The sequence below is a fragment of the Xyrauchen texanus genome, chromosome 22, assembly GCF_025860055.1.
Source record: "Xyrauchen texanus isolate HMW12.3.18 chromosome 22, RBS_HiC_50CHRs, whole genome shotgun sequence".
Taxonomy (NCBI): Eukaryota; Metazoa; Chordata; class Actinopteri; order Cypriniformes; family Catostomidae; genus Xyrauchen; species Xyrauchen texanus.
In genome coordinates, this window is record NC_068297.1 from 24,361,157 (window position 1) to 24,381,209 (window position 20,053).

General features: G+C 37.3%; 1 long non-coding RNA gene across 1 annotated transcript; it reads right to left on the reverse strand.

Annotated features, from left to right (window-relative positions):
• Positions 1–25: 25 nt before the first annotated feature.
• LOC127662545 (uncharacterized) lies at positions 26–9,354 on the reverse strand. Its single transcript, XR_007972897.1, has 2 exons — positions 9,163–9,354; positions 26–596 (listed from the first exon to the last, which is right to left on the reverse strand). It is a non-coding gene; the product is annotated as an uncharacterized LOC127662545 (long non-coding RNA).
• Between the last annotated feature and the right edge of the window lie 10,699 nt (positions 9,355–20,053).

Here is a 20,053-nt window from a genome sequence, read left to right on the forward strand (position 1 = left end):
TAATTGTAAATCAGGGGTGTGTGTGTGTGTGTGTGTGTGTGTGTGTGTGTGTGTGTGTGTGTGTGTGTGTGTGTGTGTGTGTGTGTGTGTGTGTGTGTGTGTGTGTGTGTGTGTGTGTGTGTGTAAGATAACCCAAATTACAGGACTCCAAATGAGATCTGCTCCCATGTTGTTTCCTCTGGTGTTCCTGAACACAGGTCACCTGCTGATCTCTTTAATTAAACACCAGCACATTTTGAGCTGGTATTTTTATAAAATTGTTATTTTTAATTATTCATTTGATTTACCAATGCACAGCAGTACACATGGGAAAATCTAACAAAATAAAACAATCTCCAAGTCCTCTAGTGATGGTGCTTCTTACCTGCTGGATGTCATGGTTTTCTTTTTTGCAGGCTCTCAAAAGAATGCTGCTATCAGAAGACTGGATCTGCTGTCTGTTGTTTGGTGCTACACTGTGTACTGATTCCAGTGCAGAAAAATAAAGCCCTCAAAGCAAACATGTTCATTCTATATGACAACTTTTTTAAAAAATCGTTTTCTTCAAAAAGCCTTTTTATTCACCCTCATTTCCAAGTCAGTTTGATTTTGATTCTCTGTGGAACACAAAAAGAGAAATTCAAGGAATATTCCAGGTTTAAAACAAGTTGACAACTATAACAAGTGACATAATAATGATAATTGACTCGCCCCTCCTTTTCTTTAAAAAAAAACAGCGAGGCATTGTAAGTGCCTCACTATAACCTCAATTTGTATTTTGTTTTATAAACAAAAGGAGGGACAAGTCAAAATAAATTGGTATTTTGGTGTGGTATTCATCATTATGCCACACATGCTGTCGACATAGCTTAACTTATATTCAACCTGGAACATTCCTTTAAGCAAATTTTCCCAGTCAACAAAAGCATATAGTGACTATGGGTTATCAAGCTTCATAATGGACATAAAAGCATTATAAGAACCATAAAAGTACAGATTGATATTTTAGAGTGATCTAATGGGAAAATTGGTTTCTCAGCTAAATGTTAGTCTATGCTTTCCGAATTTCCGTCATGCGCTAACGTACCTTCATGCGACACACTGCGCAAACTCAAAACATGAGGTAATGATAATTTCAACGAAATATTTGAGTTTTACATTCACATTAATATATTAAAAAATCTAACCATAATAGTAATGAGACCAAAACTGTGTTTTGTGTGATGTAAAAGGCACAGCATGTCCGGTTTACATGAACATACTCCTAAACCTAACAAGACCAAAACAGCACTTTTTCACCTACTTTGTAAATGTGGTATCTCGCTAGTCAGAAAAAGGGATGTGATGTCAAAGGAAACAGCATGGCCGATTTTCTGTGGCACTTGTCTGGAATTTGACACATCGCATCCGAATTTTAGTGGCAAAGAATTTCCTATCTGATCATGTTAGATATTTAAGTCAGTATTCACTGAAAATCTTAGCTCTCAAACATCATTAGCCATTAACTTCTACCTTTGTGTTCCACAGAACAAATGGCATGATTGTGGCAGAATTGTCTTTTTAGGGTGAACTATCTCTTTAAAGAAAGTGGATATTTACAAAACAGCAGCTGTAATTTTTAGGAGACATAAGATGAACTGCTTCAATGAAGTCATTTGTAGAAGTAGATATTGACAAATTGCCTCTACAGTATGTTTTCTAGAATAATTAGCGCCCAGTCTGCCTGCAGCCTCAATTAACAGCCAAAGACCCCCACATATCTCTCTCTCTCTCTCTCTCTCTTTCTCTCTCGTTGGCATTAGTTTGCATGTTGGCTGCAACAACCTGTTTCTGGTCCTCTAGCGTCTGGGCTTTTAGCGCTGTTAGCAGCTGGGCAGATCTGATAGCGCGGGTGATTAAGAGATTGAGTCTCTGCAACACGCTGAGAAATTGCAGCACGGCTCTTATCGGTTCACAACCTAAACGTCTTTACTTTTACAACCGGTCCTCAGCTCTGCCTCTTCATCTGTCTTTTTCTGCTCTAGATGCAGGAATATAGAATAGAGATTCGAAGGGAATAGAGAACAGTATAATTCCTCCCTAAATCAATCTCGACTCAGTTACTGAATGTCAATCTGTACTTAAGGTAAGCCTTTCTCTGTCTGAAGGCGTAAAGGACATGACTAAAAAGTGTGCTTGACATTCGTCATGGTCTCTGCAGTCACTTATCAGTTAGGGTGTGTTGAAATTAGCTGTCAGAAACCACAGCTTCCCTATGTCAACACAGGATGGTTAACTTATTTCCTGCATGTTTTGTTTGTCATACTAAGGCTAAAATGTGTGTTTCTGATCTTAATCTTTAGAATTGTAGCTAGGTAGCTGGTCGCATGTCATTAAAAGGATAGTTTCAAAATGGAAAATTCTGTCACTGTTTCATATGTAAATTGGAAATGTATCAAGCTCTAAAAAGGATACATAAGCACCCTAAAGGTAGGCCTAACATTAAAGATGTCCATACAACTTGTGCTATGTTCCAGGTCTTCTTGGTATAGTGCAACATACAGTATAAGGAGAGAAACTGAGCACAAATTTTATATAATTCCCTTTTCACATGAATATCATGCAAAGCGATCGGATGACTTCAGAGGAAGTATTGACACGTTGTTGACTCATTTGTGCCGTTCTTATCAAACGTGTATTTGCATCCATTTGTGCAATTTTTCCATGAACAAATGTCAAGAGTTTGCAACAACATGAAGACTAGATGATGAATGAATAAACATTTTTTGGTGAACTTTCCATTTAAGTGTGCAATTAAAGCAAGTTATTCAAAGTAAGTGTTATGAATCAGAAGAGGGCAGACGAGGAGTGAGGATCTAAACGCAGTTTTCTTTAATGAAGGAACAAACGGTGAACAGGATAACTGAAAAATAAAACAACACAGGGAACAAACAAAACATCGACGAGGGGAAAACAAAACATAAACATGAAAAACATCGACGAAGGGCAAGGCAGGAACACAGTCAAGGACAACCATAACATTAACATTAGACGACCGACAACGAATGAACAAACAACAGGGTTTAAATACAGAAGGATGATGATAAGTAAATTAAACACAGGTGGAAACAATGACACTGGCAGTGATGAGGGCTGGGGATAATGGGAAGTCTAGTTCAGGACAGGTGACAGGGGAGAAACAGCAGACAACGGGGAATCGTGACAGTAAGTGTTTTCAGATTATGCTACACTGGCAGCCAAAAGTTTGGAATTATATACAGATTTTGCTGTTTTGGAAGGAAATTGGAACTTTTAATTCACCAAAGTGGCATTCAACTGATCACAAAGTATAGTCAGGACATTACTGATGTAAAAAACAGCACCACCACTATTTGATGAAATCTAGACAGGCCCCATTTTCAGCAGCCATCTCTCCAACACCTAATCCTTGTGTAATAATGCTAAATTGTTTATTTTGTACTATAAAATCAATTGCAATTATATCAAACACATCTGAAAGCTATTTGGTTCCTTAAATGAGTCTTAACATCGTCTTTGTGATTGTTTTTGAGTTGCCACATTAAGCAATAGACTGGTATGTCTTAAGGTCAATATTAGGTCAAAATGGCAAAAAAAAAGAAACAGCTTTCTCTAGAAACTCATCAGTCAGTCATTGTTTTGAGGAATGAAGGATATACAATGCTTGAAACTGCAAAAAAACCTGAAGATTTCATACTAACATGTACGCTAAAGCCTTCAAAGACAAAGGACAACTGGCTCTAACAAGGACAGAAAGAGATGTGGAAGACCAGATGTACAACTAAACAAGAGGATAAGTACATCAGAGTCTCTAGTTTGAGAAATAGACGCCTCACATGTCCTCAGCTGACAGCTTCATTGAATTCTACCCGCTCAACACCAGATTCATGTGCAACAGTGAAAAGAAGACTCAGGGGTGCAGGACTTATGAGAAGAATTGCAAACAAAAATAAAAGGTTAGAGTGGGCAAAGAAACACAGACATTGGAAAACAGATAATTGGAAAAGAGTGTTATGGATCTAAACCCCATTGAGCTTTTGTGGGATCAGCTAGACTGTAAGGTGCATGAGAAGTGCCCGACAAGACACATCTATGGCAAGTGCTACAGGAAGTGTGTGGTGAAATGTCACCTGAGTATCTGGACAAACTGACAGCTAGAAATAAAAGGATCTACAAAGTGTTGGATTTTATTTTCAAATTTGAACAGTAATGTTTCACGATATTAATGTCCTGACTATACATTATGATCAGTTTTATACATTATGGCCACTTTGGTGAATAAAAGTACCAATTTCTTTTCATAAGACCAAAATCTGAACATTATTCCAAACTTTTGGCCGACAGTGTAATTCTCCCTGCTTCTTTTCTCTGAATGCAGATTTTAACGAAACAAACCTGTTTATTTGTAAGCCATCCTTCACAATGGATATGAAGCCATTTATGTTCCTCTGACATTTCTAGAAACTATTTCAATGACCCCAGAAGCTTTTAAATGCAAAAACTTCCCCTTACGTTTCCTCTCAGGCAACTGGCAGCGAGTCATATGGATGCTTAGAAATGACAAATGACTTTGTCAACGGCGTAAATAAGAAATCACTGAACCGCATCAGACAACAGATGGAATCTGTTCCTTTAAAAGCTTTTTGGGGGATTCTGCATTGAAAAGAAGTAATTGTCTGTCATTTGGACCTTCATTAAATGGACTGTGTTTTCTTGCATGTGCATAAGAGTGTGTGTGAATACATAGATCTGTGTGTTTTCATTCATTCAAGTGTTCCTCCAATATTCCATTTTCATAAGCTCTTTTACCAAAGCCAGCGCTGACGTTTCTATCTGCGGCGCATGAGACACTTTAAATAAAGATTCTAAAGAATAAACAAACACTATTAAAGGCTGAGCACTTGCCGTGACCTTTTCCAGCAGTCAGTGAGAAATAAAGACTGTGAATGAGTTGCAAATGTCTCTGAGACTGCGGGACATCCACTATAATTAAGGTGTCACTCTCTGACACTTGAATAAATATGTTCTGAAAGAAAAAGTGTGTGTAGGAGCTGTGCTGCTTTTGACGAGAGAGAGAGAGAGAGAGAGAGAGAGAGAGAGAGAGAGAGAGAGAGAGAGAGAGAGAGTGGGTGAAGAGGTGAATGAAGATGAAACGTATGCGGGGTAAAAGGCCTCTGTCTGTAGGTGATGTGAGAAATGTTTTTTATTGAATTCTGAGGGATTATTCTATAGTGTGCATTACAGACAGAGAAAACACTTGATACTTTTTGAGTTATGTTTACTAAAAGCTTTACTGTAGTGTTGTTATATGTGTGCTGGTGTGTTCAAATAGCTTCATAGTCAACACAGAAATAAATAAAGAAGTAAAGAGCGGCAGCTTTGACTTGTGGATTTGACTCTGTTCCAGTCATGGCATCCAGGGGAAAAGAGAATGATTATTTGTAAATATACTCTCAAATTTCTCATACACACCTGTAAGGGTGTGTCTACTTTAATTAGTGTTTGGCCTGTGAGAAAGCTTTGTGCTTGTCTGAGAAGTGAGGAAAAAGTCAGAGTTATGTGACGGATAGTGATGGAGCAGGGGAGAGGGAACAGTCTCCTGAAAGCATGATTTCCCAGGGTCCTCTCTGGTTCAGCTGCTGCTACTGCTGACTGGTTAGAGCTGAATAATGAGACTGTTAAAAGGTGTGTGAGGATGTGTGAAAGTTTCAGTGGGAGGCTGGGTGTTAGGTGTGCTAAATGAGTGGGTTTTATTATCATTTCATTTTCCATCTGCTTTTGAAGAGTCTTTTTGCAGTGAAGGACTCATTTTTCTCTCTCCCCTGTAAGAATGTTAAATCTCTTCTTTCTTTATATGCCCTCATGAAAATACGGAAATAACAGAGGAGAACTGTACTGAATTGCAGTTGTTTTTACATACTTTGTTAAATATTAAACATTTACATTCATGCATTTGCAGACATTTTATCCAAGTGTATTTAAAATGTAAATTTTACTGTTGAAGTGTTCCTTAAAGGGTTAGTTCACCCAAAAATGAAAATGTTCCCATAATTTACTTACCCTCAAGACATCCTAGGTGTATATGGCTGTCCGCACGTTCACTGGCTTCCTCTATCCTCTGCGCTTCCGAGTTTGTTACTTCTCACCGGAGCTTACGCCTACGTCATACGCCAGAACCTCGACTCTCTCGTGAACGTGCGGACGGCCGTTACAGGAAGTCAGTGATTATAGTTTATAAAGTTATAAATATGGATATTTTTCTTACAAAAATGCATCGCTTCACTTCAGAAGGCCTTTATTAACCGCCTGGAGCCTTAAGGATTACTTTTTTTGATGGATGATGCGCTTTTTTGGGCTTCAAAATCTAAGGTACCATTCACTCCCATTATAAAGCTTGGAAGAGCCAGGATTCTTTTTAATATAACTGATTGTGTTTGGCTGAAAGAAGAAAGTCATATACAACTAGGATGGCTTGAGGGTGAGTAAATTATGGGATAATTTTCATTTTTGGGTGAACTAACCCTTTAAGAATCAAACCAGTGAATCTGGCGTGTCTCTTGCTGTGCTTTTACCATGAATTACAGGAAATGGACACAATACTAACAAATGTTCATGTACCCTGAAATCGAACCCATTCTGCTGAATTACTGACAAGTGCCATCACTATCAGACATTATTGCATCAGTTTAAATGTGATCGTCTTTCTCTCTAGTGCTGCAGAATATTTTTCCAGACACGCATTCTGGTCCCATAGAAATCAGTAAAGTGGTTCGGAGGTTGCAGTTTTGCTCTGCAAAAAAAACTTTTTTACTCCTCTTACTTTTATGTTTAGGGTTGGTGTATGTGGTTTAGAGTATAGTTAATAAAATCTGCATTGCTCTTCACTATATTACATCATTTACAACTAAATATACTATACTCTTTTGGTGCCACCATGTGACAACTTCAGCTGTAAACTGAAGATCGTACATACCTATACGTTCAACAACACTTTCAGCTTCAGCCACTGGGTGGAGTGCTTCGAACTTCAGTAAGCACAGACTGGTTTCAGCAGCAAAACATTCAACCAGCTATCTCCGAAATCACAAAGTCTATAGCAGATTCTCATATCTAAATCAGTGAGATATATACTCCCATAAATATGATAAATGTTCCAGTGGAATCATGTACTAGCAATATCATGCCATTGGGATGAGGAGTCTATCCAGAGCTCAGTGACATTAATATTCAGTAGAGTTAAACCACTAGACAGAACTCTTTAGTGTGCAATAATTGAGCTTCAGTCATTGGTGCGCACAGTCAGGAGGTGAGATTTCATTGGTGTTGCTATGGGCTTCTGCTAAAGATGTATTTATTTATTTATTTAAAGTAAAGTAAGCCTGTCTTTTTAATATGGGTTTCATTCATGGTTGCAACAACAGCAATGAATAGCAATGGATTTTCTGGTTTTGCTGTGTCTGCATGTTTGTGTATGTCGGTTAGTAACATTAATGAAATAAATATGCAAAAATCATTCCCCCGGAGGAAAGATAATTTCTCCTGCTTCTCAGATCTTTGTTCAGAGATATAAATCCTAGTAATCACACATGATTCTCTTCTAGAGTTTCAGATGATATCTCAACAATGGCTCATACTGTGCTCAGATTTACCATTAGGCCTATGCAAACATTTACAATTGAAAGAAAGAGATCTCAATATGGGTGATCAACATATTGGGTGGTTTACGAGGATGATTTTTTAGGTTACAAACTGGTAATTACAAGGGTATTATGCTATATATTTAGTTTATGAGGACATTTATAGTGTCCCCATAATTCAAATCGCTTAAAAAAAAACATACTAAACAATGTTTTTTTGAAAATGTAAAAATACAGAAAGTTTTTTGGGGGTTAGGTTTAGGGGATAGAATCTATAGTTCATACAGTATAAAAATCATTATGTCTATGGAGAGTCCTCGTACGGATAGCCGCACCAACTCAAGCTATGATGCAAGCTATGAGGAAGTGCACTGTGCGTGAATGTGGATTTGTATGAGCATCTGTATGTGGAAACAGATACATTCTAAAATGCAAGAGTTCTGAACATTCAGTCACAAAATGTATCACGATATATACACATTTTTTTTATATATTGATGTAGCAACATAATTTGTGTGAAAAGAAATAATAACAGAAGGTTGTTTTGAATAACATTTAAAAAAGGTGCGAGGGGGTTTATAGAGATATCAGGTAAATAACGGGGCAACAGTTATAGTGCAAATTTGACATAATAAAAAAATAAATAATGCCAATAATTGTGAGGCAGCAAGATGCTGTTTTAAGTAATATATTAAGATCATGCTTATTCAGTATATCACTTCAGAACATGGTGCAACATTTCCTGTTAATTTCAATCATATTTGACATTTCATTACATCTCAAGGATTCTATAAACTAATGAATCTCCATTGTGATTGGATCCGTTTAATTTGAGCCCACTTTGAACATTCTTTATAACAAATCTTTTCGAGCTACTTATGAAAGATGTGTTTAATGGGGGCCTTTAGCCCCTGCAACAGGGGGCTTTTTACTCCAAATAATATCCTTTCACTTACTGGACAATTATTGTATTTTTATATATATATTGAAAATAAATATTTTGTCTCAAAATAAACTTGATAATTTCAAGGATTTTCATTAGCTACATACATTTGCAACTTTTAAAAGATTATTAAATACAGTATTCAGTTATTCAATTATACTGGATTTAAGAATGGGGAGGTGAGTATTAACTGAATTGCTTGTCATTCTCCTTGTTACTGCTTTGGTCTCTATCACATGCAATAGTGTTTTGCCTTTGTGTGGGTGACCCTGAACTTGGTCTAAAAGATCTTGTGTCATCATGTGATCATCTTGCATTATTATGGTGGTTATAACATTTTATTTTAACTTCATGGACTGAGACAGCCCGGGGACGGGCCCTTAAATGTACAAAATAAAAGTATGCGATAAACAAAACTGCTGTGTGTACATTGGTACATATGCCACATATCTTTGGAAAGCTACATTTCTTGATTTTCTATTGATATAAACCATTTTAAGATACAATCACAACAGCAGGTACAATCTATATCTTTGTCAGACCACCAACATATAAACAACCAATAACAAAATTTAGGCAACTCACCTATGAAGCCTCATAGCATTCCACTGATCCATAACTTCCCGACAAAAACGGTGTTGTTTCATTGTCAAATGTCCAAACGATCAAATCAAGTAAAATGTTTAGTCCAAATCACATTATTACATCAATAAATATCCACAGACTCTTGTTGCATCATTTCAAAGCACCTGGCAGCTGTACCTAAACTTTCACATATTATCGGTAATAACTTCAGTTCAGATGTAAACATTTCCTATATCCGGTATCAAAATGGAAGCACGCACTCTGACCTTTCGATTGACACCTCATTTGACCCAATAGGAGCTTCCATGTCCTGTCCAAAGCCTTCAATAGCCAACCACTGTCTGTGTCGAATGTAAGGGCATACCCACTTTCCTTTGTTTACTGATCAAACCAATTACATCGAAGAGTGGAAATGACTGACGCATCGTATAGCCAATGAAATTCTGAAAACAGTGATATGCGGCTTTAGTGGGACGATTAGAGCACGGTTCTGTAATGTGTGTGTGCAATGTTGCCTTGCCATTACGGAGTGTTTTGTGCGTCTGTGCGTAAAAGTACTGGAGAGCTATTTTGGAACTGTTTACACATTTGGCGATTTAAATATGGTGAAACGGACGCGAAAAACAGGATTTTCACCCCAGGATGTGATATAAGAAGGCATTTACTGTGAAAATGATGAGTTTGGAGATGAAATTTCTGAAAACAATACGGATAATTTTATGGAGAGATGAGACATTGCTCTGGACAAGTAAGTGTTTTCTTGTGTTTTATAACATATATTACTGTATATTCCGCATAAATAAGCTTTAGTTTGAATAATGAATACACATTTTGTAATTACCCTTTGTTGTGTGTTTCCTCAGTGAGTGTTTGAACCGTTTGTGCGTGTGTGAGGTTTTAGTTCATTGTTTGTTTCAGATCTATTGACATGCTATATAGATGTTTTGTATATTTACTGTAAATATGTATTTATATATATATATAAATGGACACGAAATACATATATAAATAAATCAATAAATATAAGTTGAAAATAAGAATATATGTTGTGTTTGAGAGTCTATTTGTTACAATGCGGGGAGGTGGGGGAGGGGTAGGCCCATCTATTTGTTACAATGCGGGGAGGTGGGGGAGGGGTAGGCCCATCTATTTGTTACAATGCTGAATTCATGGGGGGAGGTGTAGGTCCATCTATTTGTTCCATAGTACATTGGCAAAGTATACAGTATTTACAGTAAATATACATACAATAATACATATTTACACAGTCGAAAAGAAAAACTATATATATATATATATATATATATATATATATATAGAATACAGAAAAGATGGAAAAGTTGTGTCTAGCTTTGTAAATTACATTTATTTATTCTCAATGAATCAGATAGCGATTGGGAGCTGGATGCGGGCCACATAAAGTGGAGCAGCAGGACAGCACCTCATCAAGAGAGGAGGGCTTTCAGAGAGACCCTTGCTGAGGAGCTGGCAGAGTTGGGGTCTCACTCCACAGCCAGACCCGTATCTCCTGCTCCACGAAGAGCACATCACAGGCCGTTGCACATCACCAAATCTTGCACCGCTGGTCGTCTGAAGTGCAGGCAGTGTCATGCAAAGACACCAGTGAAGTACTCCTCCTGTGATGTGCCTTTGTGCTTTGTACCCAAATGTGACTGCTACAATGACTGGCATGTTGCTAGAAACATGTACAATTTTATAATGGTTTGTAAATACTTTGTGTAAAAATTCATGTAAATAGTTTGTTGTGTATTTTTTATATAAACAAATTGTCCACCATAGCACTAGTTTTGACTCTTTTATATGCACAACATTTAGTTTCAAGAAGGAAAAGGCACTCTAATGTGTTTATGCTTCAGTTACTCTGTGTCAGCAAAACTAATAGTGGATCTGGATATGGAATATGATAGCTCTAAGTATCATCTTTCATTAGAGCCCAAAATTATGACTGTACGTTGAAGCGTTCAAAAGTAGTAGCCTTTTTGTCCTAGGTTACCAAAGGGTCCTTTTGGAGTATCCAAAAGGCACTTTTGTAAAACGCCTGGGTGTACCCTTAGAAAAACATGTGTAAAATATTCATTTTTTATGGTATTGTTATAACATTTGAACTTGGACTAGGTAAGGCTTCATGCTGTGATCCCATTGTGTTCTCAAGCTAATAGCTACAAGTTATAGTCATCTGCAGGCATCTATATGCAAACAAAAATTTCAGGCGGAAAAACAAACTTCTATTTCATTGTGTTCAAACTTCTATTACTCAAAATCAGTAGCACTTACAGTAATTCTGACTGCTGGGGAAAAAACTTCAAATGTGACCAAAACCATGCATGTACTCCAAACGGTTCAAGAACAGCTTTAAATTTACTTTGGGTATGCCTTGATTAGGCGTTTTAGGCTAATTTTACAGGATTGGGAAGAGAAGGTACAAATATATTTAGTTGAAATAGGTTGGTATATTAACCAGGTCTGTCAATTTAGCATCATAAAGTCAGTGTGATTAATTATATAAAAAGAAAGCATTAATCGCAATTAATCATGCCCCCGTATGGAGATTTTACGGAGAATGTAAGCCTCAGTCACTATTATTCCATTGAATAAAAGTGAATGGTGACTGAGGCTTACATAGGTTGTAAAGCCTATGACATAATTTAAAATTTTAATGAACTATCTCTTTAACAAAACTTTTTTTACACTGAAGCTCTCCAACTGATGTGCTTGAAATGACATGTCTCATCTCTGCTAACTTTGAGGAAGGACGTAGTTCTTCTTTTTCTCCTCTCCGCTTCTCCTTTCTTACTCTCTGCTGATCTCAGAGACAAGATGGCTTAATGTCTTACTTTGATGAATATTTGATGAGGGTTGTGTTCTGGCAATCTGCTGGCCCACTATGGATGCAGAAACTTGCTCTTTAGGCAAAACTCGTACAGTTGCTCTTTGGGTCAGTGCCCAGATCTTCCCGTCTGAACATGGATCTGTAATGGCTCTTGACTGACAGGAAGGAGAGCTGCACTTGCAGAGCTGTCAGAGCCTGTGTGACGAGATTTCTGAAATAGTGATAAAGGAGAAGTGGAGTGCCCTTGTGGTGACAGCTATAATGAGATGAGCTGTGCTGACACTGCAGTATCAAGGCCCCTGCGGGCTCCACTGGGGAACCCTGTTACATGGGGAAGACTCTATATACTCATGGGGTTTGCAGGGCTCACTCAAAGGACCAACTTGGAAAATGGAAAAATCTAATGTTCCTTGATCTTTTGAAATAAGAGTTTAATGTACTATGACAACAAAGGCCCACTGTAACTTCAAAACATCCTCCCCAGTCCAAAAAGACTGTGTCTTAAAAATCCCAATTCAAAAACAGGAAACAAATTTATTTTACAGCCTGTCACATGAGAACCTTTTCAAAGAGATTGATCACCAAAATATTTACAACCCCAATCCCGAAAAAGTTGGGACAGTATGGAAAATGCTAATAAAACAAAAAGGAGTGATTTGTAAATTACATTCACCCTTTGCTATATTGAAAGCACTACAGCTACACATTATATTATGTTTTTCCCTTGAAAATGTAGTCATTTCAAATCAGATGATTGCAACACGCTCCAAAAAAGTTGAGACAGGGGCAATTTAAGACTAATAACAATTTGACAAGTTAAAATAACAATGCAATATGAAACAGCAGATGTTAAACTTGTGAGGCAATTGTGCCATAGTACTGTATCTGTAAAAGGTGCCTCCAAAAACAGCCTAGTCCTTCAAGAGCAAGTATCATTCGAGACTTGTCAATTTGCCAACAGATGCTTCAGCAAATAATCCAGCACTTTGAGAACAATGTTCCCTAAAGTCAAATTGGAAGGATTTTGGGCATTTCACCTTATACAGTGCACAATATAGTAAAAAGATTCAAGGAATCTGGTCAAATCTCGGTGCGTAAAGGGCAAGACGAAAACCATGTCTGAATGCGCATGATCTCTGATCCCTAAGACATTACTGTCTTAAAAAACATCATTCATCTGTAATGGATATCATGAATATGCACTTGGGATTTCTTTAGTAAACCTTTGATAGTCAACACCACTTGCCGCTGCATCCATAATGCAAGTTAAGACTTTACTATGCAAAGAAGAAGCCGTACATCAACACTGTCCAGAAGTGCTGCCGACTTTTCTGGGATCGGTCTCATCTTAGATGGAAAGTAGAACAGTGGAACTGTGTTTTTTGGTCTGAAGAGTCAACATTTAAAAAAAAATTGAAAAACAAAGCTGTTGTGTTATCCGGGCCAAAGAGGAAAATGGCCATCCAAGCTGTTATCAGCATCAGGTCCAAAAGCCTGTATGTCAGTGCCCATGGCATGGGTAACTCACACATCTGTGAGGGTGCCATGAATGCAGACAGATATGTATACATTTTGGAGCAATATATACTGCCATCCAGCACCGTCTTTTCCAGGGACATCCCAGCATTTTCCAGCAGGACAACTTCAAACCACATACTGCCCAGATTACAAGTGCATGGGTGAGTAAGCAGAGTGCGGGTGCTAGATTGAGCTGCCTGCAGTCCTGACCATCTCCAATTGTGAATGTGTGGTGCATTATGAAGTGCACAATACGGCAACAAATACCCCGTACAATTGTGCAGCTGAAGACTTACATAATGGATGAATGGGGGACAATCCACATTCTAAACTTAACAAACTTGTGTCTTCAGTGCCCAAATGCTTAATAAGTGTTATTAGAAGAAATGGTGATGTTAAACAGTGGTAAACACTGAACTGACCCGACTTCTTTTGGAGCGTGTTGAAATGACTGTACATTTACAAAGGAAAAACATCATATCATGTTTAGCTGTAGTGCTTTCAATATAGAAAAGGTTGAATATAATTTACAAATTATCCCTTTTTGTTTTTATTAGACTTTTTCATACTGTCCCAATGTTTAAATTCTGTCATAATTTACTTACCATTATGTTGTTCAAAATCCGTATGACATTCTTTTAAATGCACAACACAAAAGGAGACATTTCATTAAGATGTTTATAAAGAGGTAGGAAAATGTTTGGGTAAAAGTAAATTATGACCTCAGTAATACAATACAAAATAGCAAATAAAATATGAAATGACCCTTTAAAATAATCTGTAACAGACTTGGTTTACTCCTGTTAAATACAGTGGGGCGTCTTACAATTAAACTGCAAAGTTGGACAAAGATGTTCGCCAAGCACAAAAAGCTGTAATGATGACATCAGTTGATTTGAGTCTGTTCATTCCTGCCAGAACAAATGGACAGAGAAAATGGGGTTATAACTCCAATTAACAGAGATATATGATCTCTTTTTCCCCAGATAGCTGGCTTTCATTTTATTAGAATGGATCTAGAATCTAGTACAATACATTCATTCTGAACGAATACAAATAAGGTCAGCGATTAGCTGTATGTGAAGAAATCCTCCTACATGTCTATGGGAAATGTTCCTGCAGATAATGTTCAGAAGAGAACATTGCCTATTGTGTTCAGTGCTCAATTTAAGATTACAGTTTTCTGGTTTAAAATTGACAGAATGACTGTTTGCCTGCTTAAAGTGATTGTTCACTCAAAAAATGAAAATTTTTATAGACGTTGGGCTTGTCCTGTGGAAACCAGCAAGTAATTTTTTTCACATAATCAGTGGTGAGTGCAATTCAGAGGTTGCATGTTTGCTTTAAAATGACATTATTAGTCCACTGATGGTCAGGGTTTGGATTGGGGTTTCAGTTAAGGAATTTGGTTAATGATTTATGCTTTCCTGTTGACTATTACATTCAACAAAAAATACAACATGCCTTTGGCATCACCCTTTGGAAATTTTACCTTAACAAAACTTCCAGCTTCCTTTAGGGGCAGCGGTTTGAATTTCATTAAGCACAGACTGTAGCTGAATTCACAGGGTGATCAGTCTACAGTAGATGCAATGCAAGTAAATGGTGCATTCTCAGCATTACCACAATGGGCGCTACAGCAGGCATTCACACAAAATGTCTTCCTCTATGGTCAGTTTCAGCTTTCAAGTCATTACTGTCAAGTTGGAACAACAGAAGAAGGAAAAAAGCAAAGATAATCTTTCTAAATCAGTGGCCAAATATAATATATTTTCTTCTTTCTCCTATTGATTAAACAAAAAGCTAGCTACCTGAAAAATAACATATACAGAGACACGTTTGAAGTTAACTCTTTCACCCATTTGAGTACTGACATTTTGGTACATTTGCCATGAACTCTCGGTTTTTGTAAGGGAAGAAATACAAAGAAAGCTTCATATTGTAATTGTTGCAGGAAATTGAGTATATTGTATATTTTAATATTTTGATCATAATATTATGCATTCGTTTTGATGAATTATTTATTACAAGCAGGAGCCCTCAAGCGTGACATCATATCCTCTCTGTTGCAATGTCCAAATTGTCCATGTCCATGCAAGAATGCATGTTAAGTATATATAATTGGAACAGCACACTTGCACCGCATTGGCCAAGCATTTGTATAGTTGTGTAGAGCATGTTTCTGGAAATTAATATGGTCGTACCACAATGACTAAAGGTCAGGCCTGAAATATGGAAGGTTGCTGGATCAGGTCCCACAAGGAGTGAGCTATAACTATTGTACTCTTAAATAAGTCGCTTACCCCCAGTAGTTGGATTGTCCCTATTGTAGGTGTGCTGGAATTTGCTTAGAATGAAAGTGTCTTTTTAAATAACAACTTAATAAAACTCTTTGTGATAGTTGCTCTTTGTCTTTGTGGTTTCTGTTGTTGGCAGTGCTGGACACAGCTCATTCAATGTTGACGAAGCAGCTTAAACGTACTTGTTTACTCAGCTGACACAAACCCCACGATCCATCACATCCCCAACTGATTGGGAGAAAGGACAAACAATCCAATCACTAAACCAATGCTGACACTCAGCATGCAGGAGCTCTCACTTTGTTGAGTAATTCCTTCAGGTTGACATACACAAGCATACACTCAATTTCAGCAGCTGTTTCAAGTGTTTAATTCCAACTGTAGTGTACTGAGGTTGTGCTGGTGAACATATGGACACATATGACACTGACACAGAGAGAAACTGTGAAGAGATGATGAAGCCATCTCTCTCCCTCTGTCTCCATTTCACCACTACAAACACACAGATGGTTTGTTTCAGGGGCCATCTGAATATCAGATTACTGAAATAGCAACTATGCCGCACTAGTTCTTTATATTGCCCTACTATACCAAAATTCAATATTTAGACCAACACTGAAACTGTAAAAAATGGCTGAAAATGTTTTGATTGTTCAGCCAAATGTGGATTATAAAATAGTCTCAATTGTTTTCTGTGAATCTGAGCACAGTTGAGTCAAACCCATCTGTCACAGGACAGATTACAATCTAAGACACGATTTCAGATTAAACTTAATTTTGACAAAACGTGAAGTTACTGGCCTTTGCTGGGCTATACAGTACGTGTCCACTGAAGACTGATCTCACTGTGAATTTGGTGACAGTAGGTCGATTGATTTGCTGCTAAAATCGGTCTGTGCTTAACGAAATTCACTGCCCCCAGTGGCCAAAACTGGAATTGTAGTTGAATATATTAGCATATGTGAGGTTCAGTTTTCAGGTGAAATATCCACAGGGTAAAAATGCTGATCGAACCTTCGAATTGCATTCACCATCAGTGTTGCGTAATGTTACTTTTAAAAGTAACTCATTCGAATATTGCGTTACTCCTTTAAAAAGTAACTTAATTAAAAAGTATTACTTTAGTATAATTTTTGCATTACTTTTTCTCACTGCCACTTTTTCATCTGCTATGCTGTGCATTCCATACAAATAAGTCATGCATTGCATACAAGAGACATTACAGGTGATGTTAGCTACTGTACAACACTCATGTCAACATAATAAACAAACAGATATTTAGAAAGTAGGTCTTCACGTCATATTTATAATAAAGAATCCATAACATGAATATGCATGATTTGTTTTTCCATCAACATGGCAGCCAATATGAATAATGAAGATTAAACATTGTCTTAACTAAAGCAGCAAAGTCCAACATTTGAACCTGCATCATATCTGTCATCATATCGACAATGTCAGAGTCAACTTAAGATGTTTTTTAGAAGTCATGATCAAATTCAGTGGGGAATGCCAGTGTAACATTTTCAAGGAATAATTCTGATGAATAAATTAAGGTTTTTCACTTAGGTTATCTCAGTGCAGGCTTGTTTTGAGTTGATCCACGGTGCGTACAGATGCCACAACTTCAAAGGCGCATGTTGATAAAACATGAATGGATTCTTTTTTAATGCTACCAAAATATCAAACTACTTGTATATTATAAAACAAAACTGTAGAATATTTTTAGAAATTAAGTCATTATCTCTGCGTACACAATTGATGTAGAACGTTGCTCGGAGCCACTGATCCAGAATCAGATCTTCTCATCCCATTTAACACGGAGCAGTTCAGATGCATAAGTCAGTGAATTGAGTGAGTATTTCACTCTGTGTATCATGTCGTGGCCAGTGGAAGACTAGTCTTATGATCCCTCTGTCTAAACACATTTACTGATTTTTTAATGCAGTGTTTATTAACACATGAATCAACTGTGTTTCACTCAACCGAATGTTGACCTTATATTGATTGACAGGCAATGTCTGTATCTAAAAGGTTTTTGATTGGCTGTTTTACCTGCAAGGCGGGACTTCCTTTCTACATCCATTAACTGTTGGGTGTTAGAGCTTCTTGGTTGGGCGTTCCAATTTCTCCCATTCATTTAAACAGAAGTGACTTATCTCTGCTAAATAGTCTCTGGCCTCACACTCTATAGAACTACAATGGCAATCCTGCACTACGTCTCCTCTGTGAAGTTTGCACAGTTTTACTCCTGATTTCTCACAATTCAGGGAGAGTAGATGTGTACAAAAGCTACACTTTACTTTATTTAAAAAATAACTCCGATATTATGGTCTAAAATGAAAAATATTGTGTTACTTTACTTAAGTAAAAAGTAATCTGATTACATAATGTGCATTACTTTTATTCCGCTACTTCCAACACAGTTCACCATTGTTTATGTCTGATGGGAGATGCCGTTTGTCAGTAATTGGGCAGTAAGGGGTCGATGTGAGTGAATATGAACTTTCAAAGCAAAATAACGATTTCCAGTGTGATCATGTTATCCACTAGTGTTGAGTGAGTAGAGCATGATGCTACCCTACAAAGGCAAAACACACTAACTATGTGAACAAAAAAACTGAGAAAAATGGCTTCCAGCTATTTCCAGCTACTGAAGTGACATTTTCACACTACATTTTCTCTGAATCTGAGCATAGTAAAGTCAAACCTGTCATTTACAGGACACCTACTGTAGGTACTGTTTTGCCTTTGCATGCCAGAATTGTTCTTCCAATTTATTTTCTATGGGAGTTAGAGAACTGTTGCAGACAGTGTTGTCGAATTCTGTTCTTACTGTAAAGTCAACATGAACCAGAATGAACAACCCAAATTTACTTCCATAATTTGACATATTTTCAATTGAAACTGAATATTCTGGATATATGTATAGGTGTGGTGTGCTAAATCACTAAACTGTTAAGCAGAAGGTTGTAGGTTCAATCTTCACAGCCATCACCATTGTGTCCTTGAGCAAGGCACTTAACTCCAGGTTGCTCCGGGGGGGATTGTCCCTGTAATAAGTCGCTCTGATTGCACTGTAAGTCGCATTGATAAAAGCATCTGCCAAATGCATAAATGTAAATGTAAATGTAGGTAAATAAAGGAAAAGTCATTGCAGAGGCACAACATGTGATTATATTTAGATTTTTCTTTGAAATAACATGCACTGATGAATCGTGCACAGAAAGCTGTATTATGAAAGAAAGTAATCAGGGTCCATTTTGATTTCATGTTAACTTCAAATCATATTTTATATTTCCCACACAGACAACACACAGAAACACATGTTCATTTAAGACACATGGATGAAAAAGGAAAGGAACCATGTGTATTGTACCTAGATAACACATTCTCTAAGGTGGGCACAGGTAGTAGCAAGTCAGGTAGAGTGGGCAGAAGTTTTATCTCTAATATCATATTGGTCTACTCGCCTGAGATACATCTCTCTATATCCTGATTTACAAAGGCCACCATAACGATGAGCACACTGGCATTTATTTGTAATGGATATAGAGTAATACTTTAAATTGAATCTTTAAAAAAATGATTGAGCCCATTTCACATAATGCTGCCTCCATAATGTGCCGCAATGATTAATCAGACGGGGCAGAGATGAGTAGCCATGCTGTACACAGAGTGATGGATGTGACAGTTGGGCAAGCTTTAAATGAAGTAACTTTCCCTCCTGTTGAACGTACCACTTTTCACATTTAACTTCACATCAACAGTGATTAGTGATGAGGGATTGATGTGAGAAGTGAGGTGAGGGATAAAAGGAAATAAAGAAGAAAAGATAAAGAGAAGAACAAAGAAAGAGATAGGAGAATTGGGGCAAAGGATGATGAAATGTAGAGATCCACACAAAGTTAAAAAGAACCCAAAGAGTGATGAGTAACGAAAGAGGGGTGGAGTTGACAAATAAATAATAAAGGACCTTGTGTGTGTTGTCTGAGGATGGGCGGGTCGGTCTGCAGGGAAGAAAAGGAAAATTGGTACAAGGAAATGCAAAGGGGATGTTATAGAGGACAAGCAGATACATTGCTGTTAAACCTCACAAAGAACAAATAAGACCCAGATTCATTACAACGAGAAGCCAGAAACACTTGCAACAATATTGACAGAAGAGACAACAAAGAAGAGCCTAAGGAATTTCAACATAAGACAGAAAGATGCTGGTAAA